The 23,397-nt window shown below is 35.7% G+C and overlaps 1 long non-coding RNA gene across 1 annotated transcript in view; it reads left to right on the top strand.

Annotated features, from left to right (window-relative positions):
* Window positions 1-6,890: 6,890 nt before the first annotated feature.
* LOC309622631 overlaps window positions 6,891-23,397 on the top strand; it is a 37,416-nt gene continuing 20,909 nt past the window's right edge. Inside the window, exon 1 of the long non-coding RNA XR_014241046.1 lies at window positions 6,891-14,669. This is a non-coding gene — a long non-coding RNA (uncharacterized lncRNA). The remainder of the gene's footprint in view (window positions 14,670-23,397) is intronic.

Below are 23,397 nucleotides of genomic sequence, written 5' to 3'. Positions count from 1 at the left end.
ATACGATTTCAATTTTCTTACATTTACTGAGGCTTGATTTGTGACCCAAGATATGATCTATCCTGGAGAATGTTCCATGAGCACTTGAGAACACAGTGTATTCTGTTGTTTTTAGATGGAATGTCCTATAAATATCAATTAAGTCTATCTGATCTAATGTGTCTTTTAAAGCTTGTGTTTCCTTATTTATTTGCACTTTGGATGATCTGTCCATTGGGGAAAGTGTGGTGTTAAAGTCCCCTACTATGATTGTGTTACTGTCGATTTCCCCTTTTATGGCTGTTAGTATTTGCCTTATGTATTGAGGTGCTCCTATGTTCGGTGCATAAATATTTACAATTGTTATACCTTCCTCTTGGATCGATCCCTTGATCATTATGTAGTGTTCCTCTTTGTCTCCTGTAATAGTCTTTGTTTTAAAGTCTATTTTGTCAGATATGAGAATTGCTACTCCAGCTTTCTTTTGATTTTCACTTGCATGGAATATCTTTTTCCATCCCCTTACTTTCAGTCTGTATGTGTCCTTAGCTCTGAAGTGGGTCTTTGTAGACAGCATATATATGGGTCTTGTTTTTGTATCCATTCAGCCAGTCTGTGTCTTTTGGTTGGAGCATTTAATCCATTTACATTTAAGGTAATTGTCGATATGTATGTTCCTATTACCATTTTCTTAATTGTTTTGGGTTTGTTATTGTGAGTCTTTTCCTTCTCTTGTGTTTCCTGCCTAGAGAAGTTCCTTTCACATTTGTTTTAAAGCTGGTTTGGTCGTGGTGAAGTCTCTTAACTTTTGCTTGTCTGTAAGGTTTTAATTTCTCCATCAAAACTGAATAAGATCCTTGCTTGGTAGAGTAATCTTGGTTGTAGGTTTTTCCCTTTCATCACTTTAAATATGTCCTACCACTCCCTTCTTAAGTATTGTTCTTGATACATAATTAGCATAACACTTAGCATAGAACGTTTAGTCTTAATGTCTTTTTCTAATTTCTTCTGTATAGATGGCTTACCAAAATTATACCTGTCTAATTACACTACTTGCTAATGCTTACCTCTATTTATTTCTATTTATGTTCCCTAGGGACATGAACCATGTCTTATTCGTCTTTTTATTCTTTACCAGTACCCAGAAGAGTGTTCTTGTAGTATATAAATAACATTTTTTATGCAGGAATTAATGAAGTTGCAAAAATATTCAAGAAACAAGATCTCAGCAAAGATTAGCATTTGATCCAGTCAGTACCTTTAACTTGATATTTGCTTATCTCAGTAGGTGACCCTGTCTCTCTGCTCAGTGCTTTTTGCTAAATAGCCTTGTACAGGAAGGACATGCCTGCTCAAAGCTGTAATTACAGTACTGAACACAGTTCAGTCACTCACTCTCTGATGAGGTAAAATCAACTTGGTACACAGATGTGGCTACCAAGATTATAGGCCAAGTTCTGAGCTCTGAGCTTAAGATGTGAAATGTAAGATACGTTGTGAGCCCGTGAATTTTTACAGTGGTTTGGCCTAGGTTCATATATAAGAAGTCACTAATAGTTTAAAAGGGCCTACTAAGATATGTAAAATCATTCCCAGTGTCAAATTAAGATGACAGAGTAGGAGGACATAAAACTCACCTCCTCCCAGGAACACATCAAAAATATATCTACATGTGGAACAATTCTCATTGAAAACTAAGTGGAGTCTGGCAGAAAGACTCCTGCGCAACCTAGGCTATAAGAAAGATCCACATGGAATTGGATCAGGAGGGAAGAAAACCAATCAGGTCACAATCTGTGCCCCTGGGATGGGACTCAGAAGAAAAAGGAGATTACATGGGCAGAGAACCTTCCTGGGGAGTGAATGGTTCAAGCCACATACTGGGTGCCACAGTCCTGGGGTCTGACAAGGGGAAGACGATCCCCCTTGGCTGACTGGAGGGCTGGTGGACTAACAGGAGTACTGTGAGAAGCCTAGATTCCACTTGTGAGGAGTGCATGAAGGCTTTCTTGCTCCTGAAACAGGGTGGAGAGGGTGGATTGAAACCCTGTGAGTAAATGACTGATTTCCTGTGATGGACCCAGCGTGCACCCCAGCCTGGGCTGACAAACACTCCAGCCCTGCTGGCCTTGTGTAGCAGCCCCACAGTGAAATGAATGCTGTGACAACTGAGGAGAAAGCTCAGCCATGAGACACTGAGGCAGCTCAAACTGTAAGCAGTTCTGAGCAGGGAGGGGGCAGCCACTACTGGCAATTGCAGAGGAGGCATACCAGAGGCAGTGTGGACCTCTGATGGCATCCCAACCAGTACAGCCTTCACCCCAACCCTCACCAAATGCCCAGTAGTGAAACTGAGCAGGACCCTGTGGGGCTCCTGGGCATGGAAGCCTTTCTGTGTCCCCCGTTTCTTCTTTGTAGGAAACAAACTTCAGCCTCCATGACCTTCCCTGAGTTCCAGAGGGCAGGTTCAAACAGTTGCCAGTCAGGGAAGGGAGGGGATGCAGAGACAAGGTAGGAGCAGCCAAGAAACAACAGTGCAGCCTTGGGCAGGATCCTGGTTCTACCTCAATGGATACACATAATAATATGTTTGAGCTTTTCTACAGAACTAAAAACCCCAACAAATGGAAGATGTTAACTACTTGATGAAGCATTCTTCATTCCAGAGAGAAGGTCACATTTTGATAACATCAAGAACCACAGAAGCTGATTAGGAGTTGCCTGAGGCCAGATTAAAGGAATGCAGGCGCTGCACACACCCTGATCCTTATCAGCAACCCGGCCCTTGAACCATTGCCAAATAACTCCTCACCAAATCCCCCTGGGTGGGGACAGTTTTTGAGGGCACGAGCCCTCTGTGTCCCCGTTTGCCTGGCAAAGCAATAAGGCTACTTTTTTCTACTTCACCCAAAACTCTGTCTCTGAGATTCAATTTAGCATCAGTGCACGGAGACTGAGTTTTCACATCAATACCAGCTCCTCTTGCTCCAGCACTGCTTCCTTCTGGGATGAGGGTGCCAGTGCTGGGAGGGGGAAGAGCACACACTAAAAGAGAACTGAGCTAGCTTGGACCCAACCCTCAGCATTTCTGCTCCAGCAACTTGAGACCCGACCCTACCCCTGATAGGGTTGTGAAGGCCACTGAGCAGAGGGAAAGTGCCACTTCACACCTGAGTCTGGCGGTACGCCTCCATCTCCAGCTCCACCTCCTACCAAGGCAATAGCTGCCAGCACACCATGAGGAAAGACGTGACTTGTGTTCTCATCAAATCCAGCTCTCCCACCAAAGCCACTGGGCACATGTAAACTATATAGGGATGCTCCAACATAAGGACACCCTTCAAGACTACCATAGGTAACTGTTTCACTTAATTTCAGAGACAGAGAAAGATAAGAAAAATGAGAAGAATTTGTCTCAATTGAAAGAGCAAGAGAAAACCCCTGGAAAAGCAAATAATGAAACAGAAATAAACAATTTACCAGTAAAGAATTCAAAGCATTAGTAATAAGAATGCTAACTGAATTAGGGAAAAGAATAGATGAGCACAGGGAGAAGTTTAACAAGGAACTAAAAAATAAAGTACTAGTTATAACTGAAGAATAACTGAAATGAAAAACACACTACAAGGAATGAAAAGCAGACTAGGTGATACAGAAGAATGCATAAGTGATCTGGAAGATAAAATAATGGAAATCACCCAGTCAGAACAGCAAAAAGAAAAACAAATTTAAAAAATTAGAACAGTTTAAGGGATCTTTGGGATAACATTGAGTACACAAACATTCACATTTTATGGGTCCCAGAAGGAAAAGAGAAAGTGAAGGGGATCAAAAATGTATTTAATGAAATTATGGCTGGAATTTCATAAGCCTGAAGAAGGAAACAGATATCTAGGTACAAAAAGCACAGAGGGTCCCAAAAAAGATGAGCCCAAATAGACCCACATTAAGACATATAATTAAAATGGAAAAGTTAAAGATAAAGAAAAAAAATCTAAAGGCAGCAAGAGAAAAACAGAGACGTATACAAGCAACACCCCATGAGGCTAACAGCTGATTTTGCTGCAGAAAGTTTGAAGACCAGAAGGGAGTGGCATGATATATTCAAAGTGCTAAAAGGGAGAAACCTGCAACCTAAGATACTCTACCTAGCAAGAGTATAATTTAGAATAGAAGGAGAGTTAAAAACTTTTCAGACAAACAAAAATGAAAAAGTTCATCAATACTAAACTGACCTGAAAAGAAATGTTAAAAGGTCTTCTCAAGGTGGAAAAGAAAAGGCTATAACAAGAAATAAGAAGCAAGAACAAGAAATAAGTAGGAAAGGGAAAAAAATGCCACTAGTAAAGGCAAATATATAGTAAAGAATGAGGATCAATGACTTAAATGAGCTAGTACAAAAATTAAAAGACAAAAACTGTAAAATCAAGTATAACTACATAATAAGTAAAGGAATAAACATGAAGATGTAAAGTCTGACATCAAAAGCACAAAATGTGGGAGCAGGGAGTAAAAAATGTAGATCTTTTAGAAAGTGTTTGAACTTGAAGGACTACCAGTTTAAAACAAATAGATATAGTTATAGGTCAACATGTACAAACCCCATGGTAACCACAAATCAAAAACCTACAATAGATACACAAAAACAAGGTTGAAAGGAATACAAGCATACCACTAAAGAAAAGCATCAAACCACAAGGGAGGAAACTAAAAGAAGAAAAGAACAGTGAAGAACTACAAAAACAACAGAAAACAAGAAATAAAATAGCAATAAGTACATAACTATGAATCATTACTTTAAATGTCAATGGACTAAATGCTCTAATCAAAAGACACAGGGTGGCTGATTGGGTAAAAAAGAAGACGGGGGCTTCCCTGGTGGCTCAGTGGTTGAGAATCTGCCTGCCAATGCAGGGGACACGGGATCGAGCCCTGGTCTGGGAAGATCCCACATGCCACGGAGCAACTGGGCCCATGAGCCACAATTACTGAGCCTGCGTGTCTGCAGCCTGTGCTCCGCAACAAGAGAGGCCGCGATAATGAGAGGCCCGCGCACCGCGATGAAGAGCGGCCCCCACTTGCCACAACTAGAGAAAGCCCTCGCACAGAAACGAAGACCCAACACAGCCATAAATGAATAAGTAAATAAATAAATAAACCCAAAGTTAAAACAACAACAACAACAACACATTTCTTAAAAAAAAAAAAAAAAAAAGAAGACTCATCTACATGCTGCCTACAAGATACTCACTTCAGAACTAAAGACACACACAGGCAAAAGTGAGAAGCTGGAAAAAAATATTTCATACAAATGGCAATGACAAGAAAGTGGGGGTAGCAATACTCACATGATACAGAAAAGACTTTAAAAACAAAGTCTATAACAAGAGACAAAGAAGGACATTATATAATGATAAAGGGATCAATACAAGAAGAAGATATTATACTCATCAATATATATACACCCAATACAGGAGCACCTAAATATATAGAGCAAATAATAAAGACATAAAGAGATAAACTGACTATAATAAATAGTAGCAGGGTACTTCAACACCCCACTTACATCAATGTCTTACATCAAAGACAGAAAGCCAATAAGGCATCAGTGGTCTTAAATGACACAAGAGACTAGTCAGGCTAATAGATATCTAAAGGACACTCCACCTAAAGACAGCAGAGTACACATTCTTTTCAAACTCATGTGGAGCATTCTCCAGGAGTGATTACATGCAAGGCCGCCAAAGGTCTCAACAAGTTTAAAAGGATAGAAATTATATCAAGCATTATTTCTGATCACAACAATAGAAATCTTTTACACAAAGAAAAATAGTAAAAGCACAAACACATGGAGGCTAAAAAACATGCTACTGGAAAAAATTTGAGTCAAAGAGGAAATCAGAAAATACCTCAAGACAAACGAAAATAGGAACACAACTGTCCAAAATCTGTGGGATGCAGCAAAAGCAACTGAGATAAAATAAGAGGGAAGTTTATAATGATACAGGCCTACATCAAGAAACAAGGAAACTCTCAAATAAAAATCCTAGCCTATTAGTATATAAAGGAACTTGAAAAAGAAGAACAAACAAAGCCAAAAGTCAGCAGAAAGAATGAAATAATAATGATCAGAGAAGAAATAAATAAAATAGAGACCCCCCCCAAAAAAAAGAAAGAAAAAAGAAAAGATAAATGAAACCAAGAGCTGGTTCTTTGCAAAGAAAAAACAAAATTGATAAACATTTGGACAAGTTCACCAAGAAAAAAGAGAGAGGGCTCAAATAAACAATATAAGAAATGAAAGAGGACAAATAAGATACCACAGGGATTAAAAAAAGTCTTAAACAAATTGGACAACATATAAGAAATGGACAAATTTCTAGAAATACCCAACTTTCCAAGACTGAATCAAGAAGAAATAGCCAATCTGAACAGACCTACCCCTAGTAATGAAATTGAATTTGTAATTAAAACACTCCCAGCAAACAAAAGCACAGAACTGGATAGCTTCACTGGGGAATTCTACCAAATGCATAAAGAAGAGCATACCTATCCTTCTCAAAACCTTCCAAAAAACTGAAGAGGGTCAAACACTCCCAAATTCATTCTATGAGGCCAACATTATCCTAATACCAAAACCAGACAAAGACATTAGAAAAAAACAAAATTACAGGCCAATATCTCAATAATGAATATAGATGCAAAAATTCTCGAAAAAATATTAGCAAATCTAATTCAAAACTATAAAAAAAGGATCATACACCATGATCCAGTGGGATTTATTCCAGGGACACAAGGTTGGTTCAATATTTGCAAACCAATCAATGTGATACACCATGTTAACAAAAGGAAGGATAAAAATCGCATAATCATCTCAATAGACACAGAAAAAGCACTTGCCAAAATTCAACATCCATTTATGATAAAAGCTCTCATCAAAGTTGGTATAGAGGGAACAAATCTCAACACAATAAAGGCCGTCTATGAAAAACCCACAGCTAACATCATACTTAGTGCTGAAAAGCTAAAAGCATTTCCTCTAAAATCAGGAGCAAGACAAGGATGTCCACCCTCACCACTTCTATTTAACATAATATTGGAAGGCTTAGCACAGCAATTAGACAAGAAAAAGAAATGAAAAGCATCCAAATTGGAAGAGAGGAGGTAAAATTGTCACTATTTGCAGATGACATGACACTTTATATAGAAAACTCTGAAGTCACCAAAAAAGTTATTAAAACTAATAAATACATTCAGCAAGGTTGCAAGATACAAGATTAATATACAGAAATCTGATGCTTTTCTCTACACTAATAATGAACTACCAGAAAGAAAAATTAAGGAAACAATCCCATTTATAATCACATCAAAAGAATAAAATACCTAGGAAAAAACGTAACCAAGGAGGTGAAAGACCTATACTCTGAAAACTATAAAACTTTCATGAAGAAATTTGAAAATGATATGAAGAAATAGGAAAGATATCTCATGTTCTTGGACTGGAAGAATTAATATTGTTAAAATGTCCATACTACCCAAGCAATCTATAGATTTAATGCAATCCCTATTAAAATACCCAAGGCATTTTCCACAGAACTAGAAAAAATAATCTGAAAAGTTATATGGGACCACTAAAGACCCTGAATTACTAAAGCAATATTGAGAAAAAGGAACAAAGCTGGAGGTATCATGCTCCCTGACTTCAGATTATACTACAAAGCAGTAGTAATCAAAACAGCATGGTACTAGCACAAAAACAGACATATAGCTCAGTGGAACAGAATAGAGAGCACAGGAAAATACCCACACACTTATTCCCAATTAATCTATGACAAAGGAGGCAAGAATATACAATGGAGAAAAGACAATAAGTGATTCTGGGAAAACTGGACAGCTACATGTAAAAGAATGAGATTAGAACATTTCCTCACACCATATATAAAAATAAACTCGAGATGGAGTCAAGACCTAAATGTAAGACCTTAAAACATAAAATTCCTATAAGAGAATGTATGCAGGACACTCTTTGACATAAATCGTAGCAATATTTTTTTGGAACTGTCTCCTAAGGCAAAAGAAATAAAAGCAAAAATAACCAAATGGGACCTAATTAAACTTAAAAGCTTTTGCATAGCAAAGGAAACCATTGACAAAACAAAAAGACAACCTACTGAATGGGAGAAGATATTTGCAAATGATATGACTGATAATTGGTTAATATCCAAAACATATAAACAGCTCATATGACTCAATTAAAAAAAAAACAATGGGCAGAAGGCCTGAATAGACATTATTCCAAAGAAGATATACAGATGGGCAACAGGCACATGAAAAAATGCTCAACATCACTAATCATGAGAGAAATGCAAATCAAAATCACAATGAGAGTGCTTGCTTTGGCAGCACATATACTATAATTGGAACAATACAGAGAAGATTAGCATGGCTCCTGCCCAAGGATGACATGTGAATTCTTGAAGCAAAAACCACAATGAGATATCACCTCATACCCATCAAAATGGCTGTTATCAAAATATCTGCAAATAACAAATGTTGGCCAGGATGTGGAGAAAAGGGAACCCTAGTACACTGTTAGTGGTATTGCACATTGGTGCAGACACTATGGAAAACATTATGGAGTTTCCTCAGATAACTAAACATAGAACTGCCATATGATCCAGCAATTCCACTGCTGGGTATATATCCGAAAAAAATGAAAACACTAATATGAAAAGATATATGCACCCCAATGTTCATAGCAGCATTATTTATAATAGACAAGATATTAAAGCGACCCAAGTGTCCATCAACAGATACATAAAGAAGACATTATATATATATACACACATATATATTTATATATATAATAGGATACTACTCAGTCATAAAAAGGAGTGAAATTCTGCCATTTGCAACAACATGGATGAACCTAGAGAGTATTATGCTTAGTGAAATACATCAGATAGAAAAAGATAAATGCTTTATGTTATCACTTATATGTGGAATCTAAAAAATAAAACAAACAACTGTATGTAACAAAACAGACACATATTTAGAGAACAAACTAGTGGTTACTAGTGGAGTGAAGGAAGGGGGAGAGGAGAAGATGGGGTATGGGATTTAGAGACACAAACTACAATGTATAAAATAAGTAAGCAACAAGACCATATTGTACAGCACAGGAAAATATAGACTTTTTTTTGTAATAACTTTAAATGGAGTATAAGCTACAAAAATATTGAATCACTAGGTTGTACACTTGAAACTAATATAATATTGTAAATCCACTATACTTTAATAAAAATGATAAAAATCCTAACTTTCTATGCCATACTACTGAACTGTCTTCATTTCTCTCTGAAATTTTTTGGCACGATTTACAAATTAAAACATTAAATAAAATAAAACTATAAACATCATAAGAAAAACAAAGTATTCCCTTGCTTTCAGTTATAACGATGATATCCAACTTATTAGGTAGACAAAAGTTGGGAAGCACTCATCAATAGTATGACTTGAAAAGTCTAAAGCAAAGTTCTCAGGATTAAAGTAGAATGTTGTGAAGTAATAATATTAAATCAATTAATTTCTAAATATAATATTTTTTAATATGGTGAAGATATCATACCTAGGTTGGAAAACCTAGGGATGAGGCTAGCCGGTTCCCCCTCATTTTATCCTCACCCTCTACCTTAACGGCAGAGTTAATTTTCGCCTATTAAATCAAAGAGAAGATCGGCACACGGTTATACTTAGGAGCTTGCATGATGTATTACTGATATGCCCAGTGTTTTAAACAAGAATGTCAATAATTCTTCATTATACTTTTTATGAAAGATTGTATTTTCTATAAATACAAGTTTGTTTTTTTTTTCTTTTTTCTGGTCATTTCTTCTTCTCTGTGATTCTCTATACTTTCTTAATGTCTAGTTTGTACAAATTTTGCTCCAAGAAGCATTTTCATAGGCTTGGTTTCTTTCATGTATTCCCTAATTCCTGTATCAATTTTTATGAGTTCTTATAAAAAATTTTACAATACATTGTCCAACATCAGTATTCAGTTAGTATACTTGTATATAATATCATTATTTGCCTGGATATTCTGAAGTTCAAACCTCTAAAAACACACTTGTATTTATCCTGGGTATTCAAAAGTGCTTAACTGAACCAAATACTTTCTAAAGTAAGATTTACCTTTTGAGATGTATGCATGTAACCACTAGAAGCTAGACAAAAACATGACCATTCAGCACTCACTTACTCATATCTCCCCAAACAATTTGAATCAGACATTTGGTTGAATGTATTTTAATCATTTAAAAATTATGGTTTTCAAGAGAAATAAAACAAAACACAACCAGTGTTTTTACCTGTTGTTATACTGCCTCTCCTTCTTTTTCTAAGCTACTTTAAGTCATGAAGCTCTGCATTATGCCCTATATAACTAAGCTAAAGCAGGCATAGATAGCTTGAAACACAAAAGGATTTTAAAGCAGGAAAAGCAGATCAATATTGAAATTCAGAGCATGTTATTCTATCTTCAAAGTGTAGAAGATGGGTTTTTAAAAATTTTTCCCTTGCATGTCTCTCAAAATATAAACAAACACACAATTCTTAAGAAACTAGTAGATTTGAAATATTAGAGAAAAGGAAGGGTTATAAGCCCAAGCCTTAACCCCTAGTTACTTTTATGAAATTTATAACATTATGTTTTTTTAGATTTCTATGATTGAGCGACAAAAACTATCAAGAAATAGCTTCTATGAGAATATAGTCTTAATTTCCTCAAATACTGATAATTAGTTTTTTAAAAATAATTTTTTTCCTAATAAGTTACTTCCTAATAAGTCCTCCATTCACATTCTAAGAATCAGTATACATGTGTTTGGGATATGCAAACATTTAACAATTTCTAAAGGATAGTACATGTATAAATGGGAAAACTGAGGCACAGATAATTAAAAAGGAAAACAAAATCTTTTTGAACTGAAAATGTGAGTAAAGTTATTTAGTGACTATACATTACTCAGAGGTTCACAAAAAGAGCTCTAAATATAAAGAAACAATTTCAAAATTAAGTAAGAGGAGATTGGAAAATAAAAGGGAATCAGACAGTTTAATTAATGAATTAGTAGAATCTATCCACCCTCCCCACACACACATAATTTTAAATAAGGAATTATATAAGTTGAAATAAAATAAATGTAACTTTTAAGTATACTTGAATGTACTTGAACTATAGTAAACACACTTTATTTGGTAAAGGGCTCCATATTTTTTTCTTCCAAACCGAAGGAAACATTGAATACACTGTGAAATAAAAAGAGAGAAAGAAAGAAAATAATTGATAACAAGGACCTGATAGAGCCCTTTTAACCAGTTCAGGAAAACTGTGGGAAGGCTGGGTAATCAGGCTGGATGCTAAAAGTTCTGTGCCGATTAGAGTCTGAAAGCTATAGATGCTTTCCGGTTGCATAATAACAAATTTACTGAGGAGGTAATTCGTGAGAGAGCTGAGCATAGGTCTAATGCTGTTCATGATTATAGACCTTCTTGAATACTGCATGAGAAATTTCAATAATTTTCAGTAATACAGGCAGAAATTTAGCACAAGTTCTATAATGAAAATAACAGTTTATTGGAATGGTAGGATCAAAGGTGATTATGAACTTGTACAGGTTAATATGGTGCAGGATTTTGAATGCGCAGCCAAACAGAATTGGGTCTAACTACTAATATAATGTGTTTTCACTTCAAATTGACCACGCTGTGGAAATTCAGAGGGGATATATATGCCCTATGCAATTGTGTTTCAGCGTACCAGGGCATAAGAAGAGCCCTACTAAAGGAGCAGATAAATGGCAATTGCATTTACCTGTCTCTTCTGTCAGTGATACATCTCCAGCGATATGCTCTTAACATTTTAACAATTAGCTCTTCAGAAAGAAAAAACCAAAACAAATCCATGGGGTCAATACTCCCTCCACACCCAATTTCAAGCTACCAAATGACATGATTGGATGCAGAGTTGAGAAAAGATGTGCACAATCGGCTTTTACAAGCGGGTGTGAGCCAGATGCAGCACCCCACTGTGACAGCAGCGTCCCCCAAATATCATAAGAACAGCAGTCCCAAATCATTATATCCAGGCTTCTTGTATAGCTTAAGAGCATGTACAGGGCATTTATGAAGATGAGTGATCCACCATTCTTGGTCTCTATATTCAGAATCTATAACACGTTTTAGTCTACCGTACACTTTTAAATACAAGTATCTGCTATCCACGTAGATTTCTAAATTTTCAAGGGAAATATTCTATCACATACATGCATAGGAATTTTGCTGGGTTCTGAGACCTGTTGAATTATAAAGTATATCTTTTATTTCGACTTTCCCACAAATGTGAAACCTAAATGCCACACTTTAAAAATCGGCTGAAGAGTTTGCATTTAACGCTAAGCTGTATTCGTGTATAATTTAAGTTTTAATGATATCTCCATCCTCAAAGAAGATAAAAGGATGAACTCTAATCTCCATATGAACAGTTTTGAGTCTGTGTAAGGATATGGATAAGTGAGTCTGAAGGCAATAAAAAGAGCAGAGAATTCTCTGCTAAGCAGATGAGAAGTCAACTTTAGATGATATAGTAGTGCTAGAAAAAGCATCTCAGGGTAAATAATAATTTTATTTTTCATATGTATGAATTATAATTTTGACTCCCTATTTGATAAATCCACCAGACATCTTACATTCCACACTTACTCATCCCTTCTTAAACTTAACATGCTCATGGCTTCCACTGTTACCAAACTGTCCTAGTTGTCTTTGCACATAAAATTACAATTTCTTCTTCATCTCCTTGCTCCCTGTCCTACCCTGGTCTATGAAAAGCCAATCATTCCCAAAGGTCCATCCTTGGCCCACTGCTCTTCTGTTTGTACATCTTCATAGGTTGATTTTTTTATCTATTCTTATAATTTGGCCTTTATGTAAATGACACTCAAATCTATGTGTTCAGCCCAGAAATTTTCCCAAGATTCAGATTCATCTATCTATATTTTCAGGTGGACAACTACTGCTGAGTATTCCACAAGCACTTCATGGTCTGTATGACCTTAAATGCTGCATATCTTTTTGGCCTCTTGTATTTTCCACCTTGGTTGTACCATGATTAACTCTGTTACCTACCTTAGAATCCTGGAAATGCATCCTTTAGAGAGCTGCTTAGGAGATCTACCAAGCATACAATGGTTTCCATACCATTCTATTGCACTAAATATTCCATTGTCACCATGAAAATAGTACATTTCTATCTATTGAAGAGAAGTAGAATCATTTCTAAAAATAAGCCAGTACTCAAAGCCCTAAAGGTATTACTCAGAATAGGTTATGGAAATAAAAATGGTTCTGGTTGACAAATTATACTGGAGTTAGGGGAGAAAAATGGGAGTTGTAGGCTAAATCCCACCCACATGGCTTCCCCTTCATTTCTGTGGCAGTTCTGAGGTACTCTGAGGAGCCAAGTTGGGTCCCCATAGCAAAGATTGAAAGCCTCTGGATTACAGAATAAAGTTCCTTTCTTGGAACAGCATGCGAAGCCCTCCATGACAAAATGCTCCTCCCCACCTTACCCTTCACATCCCAGCTGATGACAGTTTCCCCAGATGTCAGGCTGTTTTCTCATTTCCCAATTTGCTTATGTTACCCCTTGATAAAAATACCCATTGAGCCTCTCCACTCCTATCATGTAGCCATTTACTATGCAGCTTTAGGATTTAAATCAGATAATATTTCATTCATTCAATTATTCAGTCAAACAACCATGTGTCAGCAAAAGAAGATACTTGCTCTCACAGAGTTTCTAACTTTGTGATGAAGGCTAGACAGACAATAAGCAAACAAATATGCAAACCCCAGCAAAGAGAGGACTGCTTGAATCACCTATGATTAGTGCCGTACTGGCCACATACTAGACACTCAAGTAACCATGAATGAACATCTTATGACTGTCATGCACAGTGCTAGATGCTTTCATATGTCAATTCATTTTAATTCTCAAAATTATGTTAAGAAATAAGAGTTATTCCACCACTTTGGTAGATGAGGAGACAAAGGCTTAGAAAGATTTACAAATTCACCTATGGCTACATAGCTGGAGGGTGTCAGAATCTGAATACAAATCCAGAAATGTCCAATTTCAGAAACCATCCATGTCCATGATAATACTGGCTTTCAGGTGCTATAAAAAAATAAAGGCTCCATCCTTATCTGAAATCAATCCACATGCTTAAATCTCCCTATCCCAGAGGGATTTCTATAAATTCTAGGAAGCTTAAAGGAAGTTTTACGTTGTAGCACTTCAGAATTCAAAAGAACTTAATCATGAGCAATGAATCTGCAAAATACGCTCTCGGAGCCCCACTGATTTCAGCAATAGGAGAGAACAGCCTCCTGCAGCATCTGTTAGAATGAAATGGCTTACAGGCAGTAGAGGAAAAGCATAAATGCTGTACTGAACACCTGGTACTTGAGGCACTCTTTGCTATATAAGAACCAAATTAAGGCTTCAGTTATTCATTCTGAAAATGCTTATAAGCTTTGTAATAAGATTCTCAAATAATTGATATGAGCTTCAAACATAATCACTAACAAATGATTTAACAGTAATAAATGGTTGTTACAAGAATATAGTGAGAATAAACAATGTTAAAAATAAGGCACGTGAGAACCTGGACTGCAGGTTACTGCTGCCCAGATGAAAAACACTCCATTTTTACAGACAGATAAAGCGTTTTCCTGTAGAGTCGGAATAAATGCTCTTCTTGAATCTGTCAGCATGAATTCCCAAGAGAAAACAAAACCAGCAAATCTCAAGTTCATAGTTGATTCCAAATTATCCCCTTCCCTTTACTGCTTAAATAGGGAGACCATATAGGAATTTAGTATAATCTGGACAGGTATGATTTGCCAACAGTGTAAAAATATCCCCTTAACTTCCTAATTGTTTCATTAAAACTTAATAACTTAAAAACTGCCTCCTTACTGGACAAGAGAGGAAAAAATCATTTGCTGTTTTTGTGTCATTTTTTATATGCAAAATGTTTCTAGGCTCCTCTGTAAAAAAGTCATTTTGAAAAACATAGGGTTTTTATTGCTACTACCTCAAAATATTGTGGCCTGTTTAAATACTTATGCTTATTTTTAGATCAGAGACCGCTGCTTTGCTAGTTTTATTTAATTTTCTAAATTATAAAAGCAAATTACAATAAATAGTGTTTAAAAAATTAGTACAGCTTCCACATATAGTTATAATATATATTTTGAAATTTATTTTCATGTAGTGCCCTTTTTATGCATAATTTGACCAAATAATACATGTTATTCAATATCATAATTTCTTCATATGATGTTAAATTATAAACACTGACCCACCACTGTCAATAGAATATTGAATAGAATATTCCATCAAATAAGTATTCTATAGTTTACTTAATCAATCTTGTTTGTGGACATTTAGATAATTTTCAGATTTTTTCCCTGTATTATTACTAGTTTGCCTGATCTCTGACTTCATGAATTTTAAATATTAAAAGTTTTCTTAATGATTATTAAAATAAACTATGGAAAACTCTACTAGTCAACTTCTTCTTTCCTATGTCTCCATATTTTAACAAGGATTGACATCTGAAGTCTTAGTTTTGTTTGGATACATAAAACATATTATTTTTAAAACAACTATACTTGTCAGATCCACTACATATTCTTCACAGCAATTCTGCAAGGCAAATATTATTCTCATTTTATAGATAAACTATTCAAAGTGTTTAAGCAATGTTCTCACGGCTTGTTACAAGGGGTGTCTGCATAGCAGTGTGGGTGATAAGTATCAAAAGAAATTAACAGTACAGGTTTGTGGAGAGGAGATGGAATTTTGTCTTGGACACCTTGGGTTTCCATTGCCTATAGGATGCCCAAATGCAGTTATATAGTAGAAAGGTGAACACACATTTGGAACTTTGAAGAGAGTATTTCTCTGAAGACACCAATTTAGCTTGTAAATGAGTTTCAAGACATGGAACAGAAAGGGATTATCATGGTAAAGTAGGTAACATGTGAGGCAAAGGGAGGCAAGTACAGAATCTTGGAGGAGCAGATACATTTGGCAAGAAGAAAGGAAACTCAAGAAAAAAAAAAAGGAAAAGAAAAGAAGAAGGAATAGTGGGTAAAGTCTTATAAATCGAGGGAAGAGACAATTTCCAGGACAGGACACTGATCACTCATCAATAAAGCCACCATTGGTGATCTTGGTTAGGGTTAAGTTTTGGTGGTGTTCTGGAGCTAAAGAGGAATTTTAGTGGGTTGATGAGCAGCTAACCTATTTAATAGGAAGAATTGTTTTAGAGAACAAAAGTGAAAAATGAGACACCTATAAACCATGGTAACAAAGCTCCTGCTGAGTGGGTAGAAGGACGAGTCAGCTGTCATGGAGACTCTCAAAGGGGCCCTCTGAGTATGGAAAGCCCTGAATTCAGCCCTGTTTATGGAAACCTGTCATATAATGGTTTCCTTCCCATAAAAAGTGGACATGTCAGTCAGAAAGGTCAACAGATATGGCTTCTCCATTAATCTATGTCCCAAATGACTAAAACCAACAGCAAGTACTCCGTTATTATTTACTCTGTCTAAGCCATTGTTAACTATTAAAAATATTAAACTACAAACCATTAAACATATTAAACTAAGAAATATTAAGATATATAAGAATCAGAATAGTAAGTTATAATGGTGACAGCTGCTTATCCCATTGGCCGGCCATTTTTGTTTGCCAAGAGCCAGGAGAGAATGGCAAGATTCTAGTTTTGTTAACTTACGTACTTTTTATTTATCTTAAAAAAAAAAAAAAAAATCAGTAAATTGTAGGGCACTGTGGAAACATTACTATTCCCCCACTCCCCGCCCCCTGTCGCATGACCTTTAAGCAGCTCAGCCCTAACCTTCACTTCCAGCTGCGCTGCCAAGAGAAGGCTCACAGAGGAAAAGTGCAACTGTGATTTCTTGACACCCACTGATAATTATTATACTGTTTGAATCTGAAGGAGATAATTCTCTGTTCTGCTCTTCTTTTGTTTAGCAAAAAAGAACTATTTACATCTCAACTTTCCTTATGTGTTACATTCAAAGCATTATCAGAATTACGGATATCTCATGAAGCCCAAGGCATTCTCTTATTCACTATATTCAACACTGACTGGCTAAAAGATACTTTTAATTACACAAAATGAACAAATTTAGTGCCAAGTACAAAGACATACGTTTAGCATAATAAGCCTTCCCCCTTTCCCAAGACATCCCCAAACGTTGTTATTATCAGAGCTTATCCAAACTCTAAAATCTCAAAGAGACTGGATTATGGATATGCTGCAGGTGGAGCTCTCTGAGTCCCTCCCTTAGATGACAGGTGTTCCTCTGTTTCCTCACTATATTATTCATTCAAGGAAAAGATAATTGAACATAACTTTTGTCCAGTTTGGTTTTTAGGACCTTGAGCACTCAGAAGAGTGAACAGGAGTTCATAGTCCAACAGGAGAATTCCACAGGAAGGACAGAAGTTGCTTGCTACCCAGAATGCTGGTGGTGGGTGCGTGGGAGCATTAGAGGGGGCTCCCAGAAGGCCTGATGTGAGACTGGGGCTGCAGCTGGCTGTAGACAGTGAAGAGATTTTTGATTATAAAATTATTAAATATAACTTTCTGCCATCAAGACACAAGTCTGGTCAAAGGAGAAAATTTAAAAAGGAATATTTCCCCTCAAAGCTATAAAAGGCATTAAGTAATATCCCACACATATTGGTGAGGAGAAAAAACCTATATATCTATATCTAGACTTACATCTCTGCATAGAAAATCAATGATGATATAAATTAAATTGATCCTAAGAAATATTAGTAAAAATGTTATAAATGTAATTTTTTTTTCAATTAATGTAATTTAAAGTGGCCATAACCATCCCTAATTTTAAAAAATATTAACAATTTTGAAATATAAGTACAGAAGTGTTAAATATTAAAATAATATATTTTTAAACATAGTCTCTGAAGGGCAGCAAACATGTCATAATTTGTTTTTGCTTCTCCACTGCCTGCACAGTGCCTGATATACTATAGGTCACACTAAATTTGTTGAAAAGCTGTGAAATTGCTGGAACCAGTAGACATCTCAGGCAACTAAATGTCCAATATTTTGTATATATGATACATTTCCAGGGTATTGTGTATTCTCCTTAATTGCAGGATGAAAGACAAATATAGTGCTTTAGGTACAAGAGATGTTATAGCTACTCATTAGTCACATAATGATATTAAAAAAGCATATTAGCCATTTTAATTTTATGACTCCTTGTTTTCATTTCACAGCTATGTGAAATAGAGCACAGTAACACCATAATTTTGGAGAGATGACCTAGACATTAAGACAAATTTCCCAGAAGGGAGATATTTGGCATGAGTAAAAGGAACTTATTTAACAAACCAGTCAGAAGAATTGCAACTAAACACTCATTATTTGATATTAGACTAGCCTAGGTAATCAATTGATGTTTTAATAGAGTTTGTTGATGAAAATTACCTTCTTTAGGGAAATAAAAATATTTGATCCTTTTTACATACCTTGAAAAACTGAGAACAGTGCATTGGGGTTTTGATTTTTTTATCATAATTAATGCAATGTGTCTAAATCCTTTTTTCAAGATTTTTGCATCTGTTGGTGCCATAAATCCTTGAATGAATTTGGGAATTTTTGTATCATCTTGTTTCATGGACAATATGGCAAAGATAACAGATAACTCCTTTCAGTGCTCTGTGCTAAGACTCTTCACTGTAATCTTTTTACTCCCATGGAAAAATGAGAAGAAATTATATACCACTTCAATCACACAGTTCTTTGTTTCCCCCTTTCTTCAAGCTTATAATGTGAACCTAATACAAGATGCTGATATGTAAAATTCTTAATAAATATTTTATGAAGAACTGCATGTGTAAGTCATCATACCAGAAGAAATGGACGACAAAGATATAACACACAGTCCTTTCCCTACTTGTTGTTTAAATCCAGTCAACCAGACCTACAACTAACAATTCAAACAATAAATGGTAATATTGTTCCCTATCCCCAGAATCTGATCTCCATGCTCCGATGCCAATGCCAATGAGTGGCATCACTGTTATCAGGTCCCTAAGCAGGAAACTGGGTACCTCAAAGACTACCTTCTCTCCTTAACCCCAAATATATAATATATTTGAAATCCCATATATTCTGCCACATTAATATATCTTTTATATATTATTATATTATATATGACCCCTCCTTCTTATTTCATCTGTCATATTACCAGCAGACCGATTTTCCTCCAAATTAAAGCCTGATCCCATTATATCCTACCATCAACTCTGCGCTTAGCTAGAAAATAAAATCCTAGCTCTTCCTGGTAGTACCAAGAGCCCTCTATGGTCTGGCATCCACTCACTTCTCTTGCTTCTTTCTTGCAGTGTCTCCTGGTACCTAGTATCTTTCAGTTGCATCACGGCTGGAGGCCCCTGAATATTCTGCTCTGTTTTGTTCATTCTGCTCTGATTGACCAAACATCTGAATGGCCTTAACCCCTGCATCTCAGTCAATTTTTTTCAACAAATATTTACTGAAAGACCTAGTATATACCAGATTCAGACACTGGACTAAATCTTGAGAATAAAAAACAAATCACTTAAACGTGCAGCCCTCAAGGAGATCACAGTGAAGCCAAGAGTAAAATTAATCAGATAGTCATGATCCTTTCATGATCTCAGTTCCTGCCGCCTCCTAATTCCTCACTCTGCTTCAGCCTTCTGACCAACTTGTTGACCAAACAGCTCAAGTTGGTTCACACTTCAAGCCCTTTACATATTGTTCCTTTTGTTTGCAATATTCTTCCCCCAGGTAGTGCCATGTTTACTTCCTTTAACTTATTTGGTTCTCTGTTCAAATATCTACTCACAGTGGTCTGCTCTAATAACCTATTTCAAGGTTAAAGGATGATCTGGTGGGAATGTAAATTGATACAGCCACTATGGAGAACAGTATGGAGGTTCCTTAAAAAACTAAAAATAGAACTACCATATGACCCAGCAATCCCACTCCTGGGCATATACCCAGAGAAAACCATATTTCAAAAAGACACTTACACCCCAATGTTCATTGCAGCACTATTTATAATAGCCAGGACATGGAAGCAACCTAAATGTCCATCAACAGAGGAATGGATAAAGAAGATGTGGTACGTATATACAATGGAATATTACTCACGCATAAAAAGGAACGAAATTGGGTCATTTGTAAAGACATGGATGGACCTAGAGACTGTCATACAGAGTGAAGTAAGTCATAAAGAGAAAAACAATTATCATATATTAACACATATATGTGGAATCTAGAAAAATGGTATAGCTGATCCTATTTGCAAAGCAGATATAGAGACACAGACGTAGAGAACAAACATATGGACACCAAGAGGGGAAAGGGGGTGTGGTAGGATGAACTGGGAGATTGGAATTGACATATATACACTACTGATACTATGTATAAAATAGATAACTAATGAGAGCCTACTGTATAGCTCAGGGAACTCTACTCAATGCTCTGTGGTGACCTAAATGGGAAGGAAATCCAAAAAAAGAGGGGATACATGTATACATAGAGATGATTCACTTTGCTGTACAGTAGAAACTAACACAACATTGTAAAGCAATTATACTGCAATAAAAATTAATTTTAAAAAAAGGATGATCTGCTCCTCTGTTACTTAGTTTTTTTTCCTTCAAAACATTTATTGCTACAGATATTATATTATACACATATTTGTTGATTTTTCAATGGAGATTCCATGAAGGATGGATCTCATCTATTAGTGTGTTGCTGTTTCTTCAAATCTTAGAACAGTGTCTGGTGTGTGGTAGGTTTTTCATATATATTTGGTATAAACAAATCATACAGATATTTAATTATACACTGAAATGTTAAACTAGGATGATGGAGTGAAATGATACATTAATTAACAACTGAAGATTACTATAGTTCTCTGAGAGATGGGAACTTCCTTTTCCATACTGACGAAGTCTACATAATAGGGTATTTGGATAGTCCATCTCTTTTCACTACAAAAAAGGCCACTTGCAGTTCATTTAGGTAAAGGAATAATAAAGAAAAAAAAATTAAAAATCCATCACAAAACTGTTCAAGACACACTTTGGGAAAACATTTGCCCTAAATATAGAACAAACATAAAAATACAGTAAAATTGTGCATAATGCAGAAATTTCTATCACTTACAATTATTCTACAATTACAATTATTTCTAATTTTCCAAATTTCCATTGTTTGATAGCTCCTTGACCAAAAAGTGGAAAAGAGAAGTGAGAATAGATTATCCTCCTTCCCTCAAAAAACTATTTCTACTGCAAGATGATAAAACCAGAAAAAAATATGGTAAAGAGTGACAGTTCTTTGAATTTTTGTGAATTAAAGCATATGAGAGTCTTGGAAGAATTTAATTTCTTATATGCATAGAAGAAAGATGCATTATTGTTTTTTTGCATTTGGAAGAGATAAAGAAAATGGGAATAGATCAAAAGGTAACCTAATAAACTATAATTTGGGGTAGGGAAATGGCAAAATAAAGATGAAGACAAGAAGAATGGTGGAAACTAAAAAGAGCCGTGGAAATGTAAAGCAAGTAGCGACAGAAAGCTAGAGTCCTGAGTCTGGTGTGAGGCATTCACGGAGATGGAGGCACCATTTGGTAGACTAGGAGACAGGAGGCAAGAGTCATCATCTTATGTCTATAAATAATTATTTTGCCCCCAGTTGGCAAAATGAAATATCAACAAAATAAAAACTATAACAACTGTCCCCATTTCTGTGCCCATATCTCAGCAATTAATCAATAAAATCCTTTACCATATACAGAGCTTTGTACAGGGTTTTTCACTTTTTAGTTAGAACATGCCACGACTTCCTCCAAATTAAGACCATCCTTGGTAGTTATTTTATTTTACATGAACTTTATATAATCTTTAGGGATTTCAAATCGGTTAGAAAGTCAGTATGTCATTCTCACCTAACATCAATTCACATGGGAGATCAAGATAAAATAATTTTTTAAAGGAACTTGACTTAATCTGTGTCATTAGTTTCTGTTATTAGAACACTTCCACAAATAGAAAGTTGAGACTATTTAAATGATTTCTCTTATAACTATCATGCTGTTTTCCTAGTCTCACTTAGAATTGGGAACATGCATTTCATGAGAAAATACTGGCTTTTCTGGTTGTTGTTTTACAACATGTCTGAAATCATAGTACTGCTTGCAAATGGATTTAATGAGCATAAAAATGTTCCCATCAGCTACAACCCAAAATGTCATCATTTCTACTCTGTCTCTCCTTTAATGATTATAATTACAACAGAAAAACTGAAAAAGGCAACACATTTTCTGCTATTTATGTGACAGTGTAATTGGCAATTACCTTGATGGAGTTAATTTATTGTGTAATGCTTAATGATGTTTAATATACCAAAACAAAAGCTCAGAATAAAATATTTCCTACAATCCATATGCCTTCACATACAGTCAAACTAATGGAGCCAACATGACTATAACATCATGATCATCTATCATCATTGTCCTTATGACTCTGATAAATCACTCATCTGGTATGAAATAACAAACTCTAAAGCTATAATGAAGCTTTAGATATCACTTTGTACATACATATTCCAAGAATAGCATATCTTATTTGAAAATTAAAACTATAATGTGACTGAAGCAACAACAAAAATCTTTAAGACACCTTTCACAATTTGTTAAAACAATGCACTGAAAAATTGAAAACCATAACATATTTCCTGAACTGCAGTCATAAACACACAGCATTAATATTTGGCCTCTGGTCTTATCCTCATTATCTCCATTTTCTCCTCTCAATCTAAAATCATATGCCCCTCCTCAGTGCTTCTCTTCATAACCCCTGTAACAACTGGTACATACTCCTATTAGTGGTATACATTGGGATACTGTTTACAATCCTTTATTGTCCTGTTAGTTTCCCACACTAGACTGTAAAATTCTTCAGGGCCAGGACCTAGTTTAATTTGTAATACTTGTGGAGGTAATATTTGTCGCCTAACAAAGGCTGAATCCCTGTACATAATTCCTTGATAGCAGAGTCCTGATTCTATTCTAGGTGCACCCCTATATGCTATGTAGTCCTGGAAAGGGCATTATGTTTCCTGGTCCAGGGTAAACCATGGATAGTAGCTTAACATTGTAATTCTCTTCTATTTCCAGTGATTGGTTTAGGCATAGTTGTTAGACACAATGTTGCCCAAT

The sequence above is a fragment of the Balaenoptera borealis genome, assembly GCF_965194805.1.
Source record: "Balaenoptera borealis genome assembly, chromosome: 2".
In the NCBI taxonomy this organism is placed as follows: domain Eukaryota; kingdom Metazoa; phylum Chordata; class Mammalia; order Artiodactyla; family Balaenopteridae; genus Balaenoptera; species Balaenoptera borealis.
The sequence above is the reverse complement of the archived record's forward strand: the minus strand, read 5'-3'. Positions and strand labels throughout refer to the sequence as shown.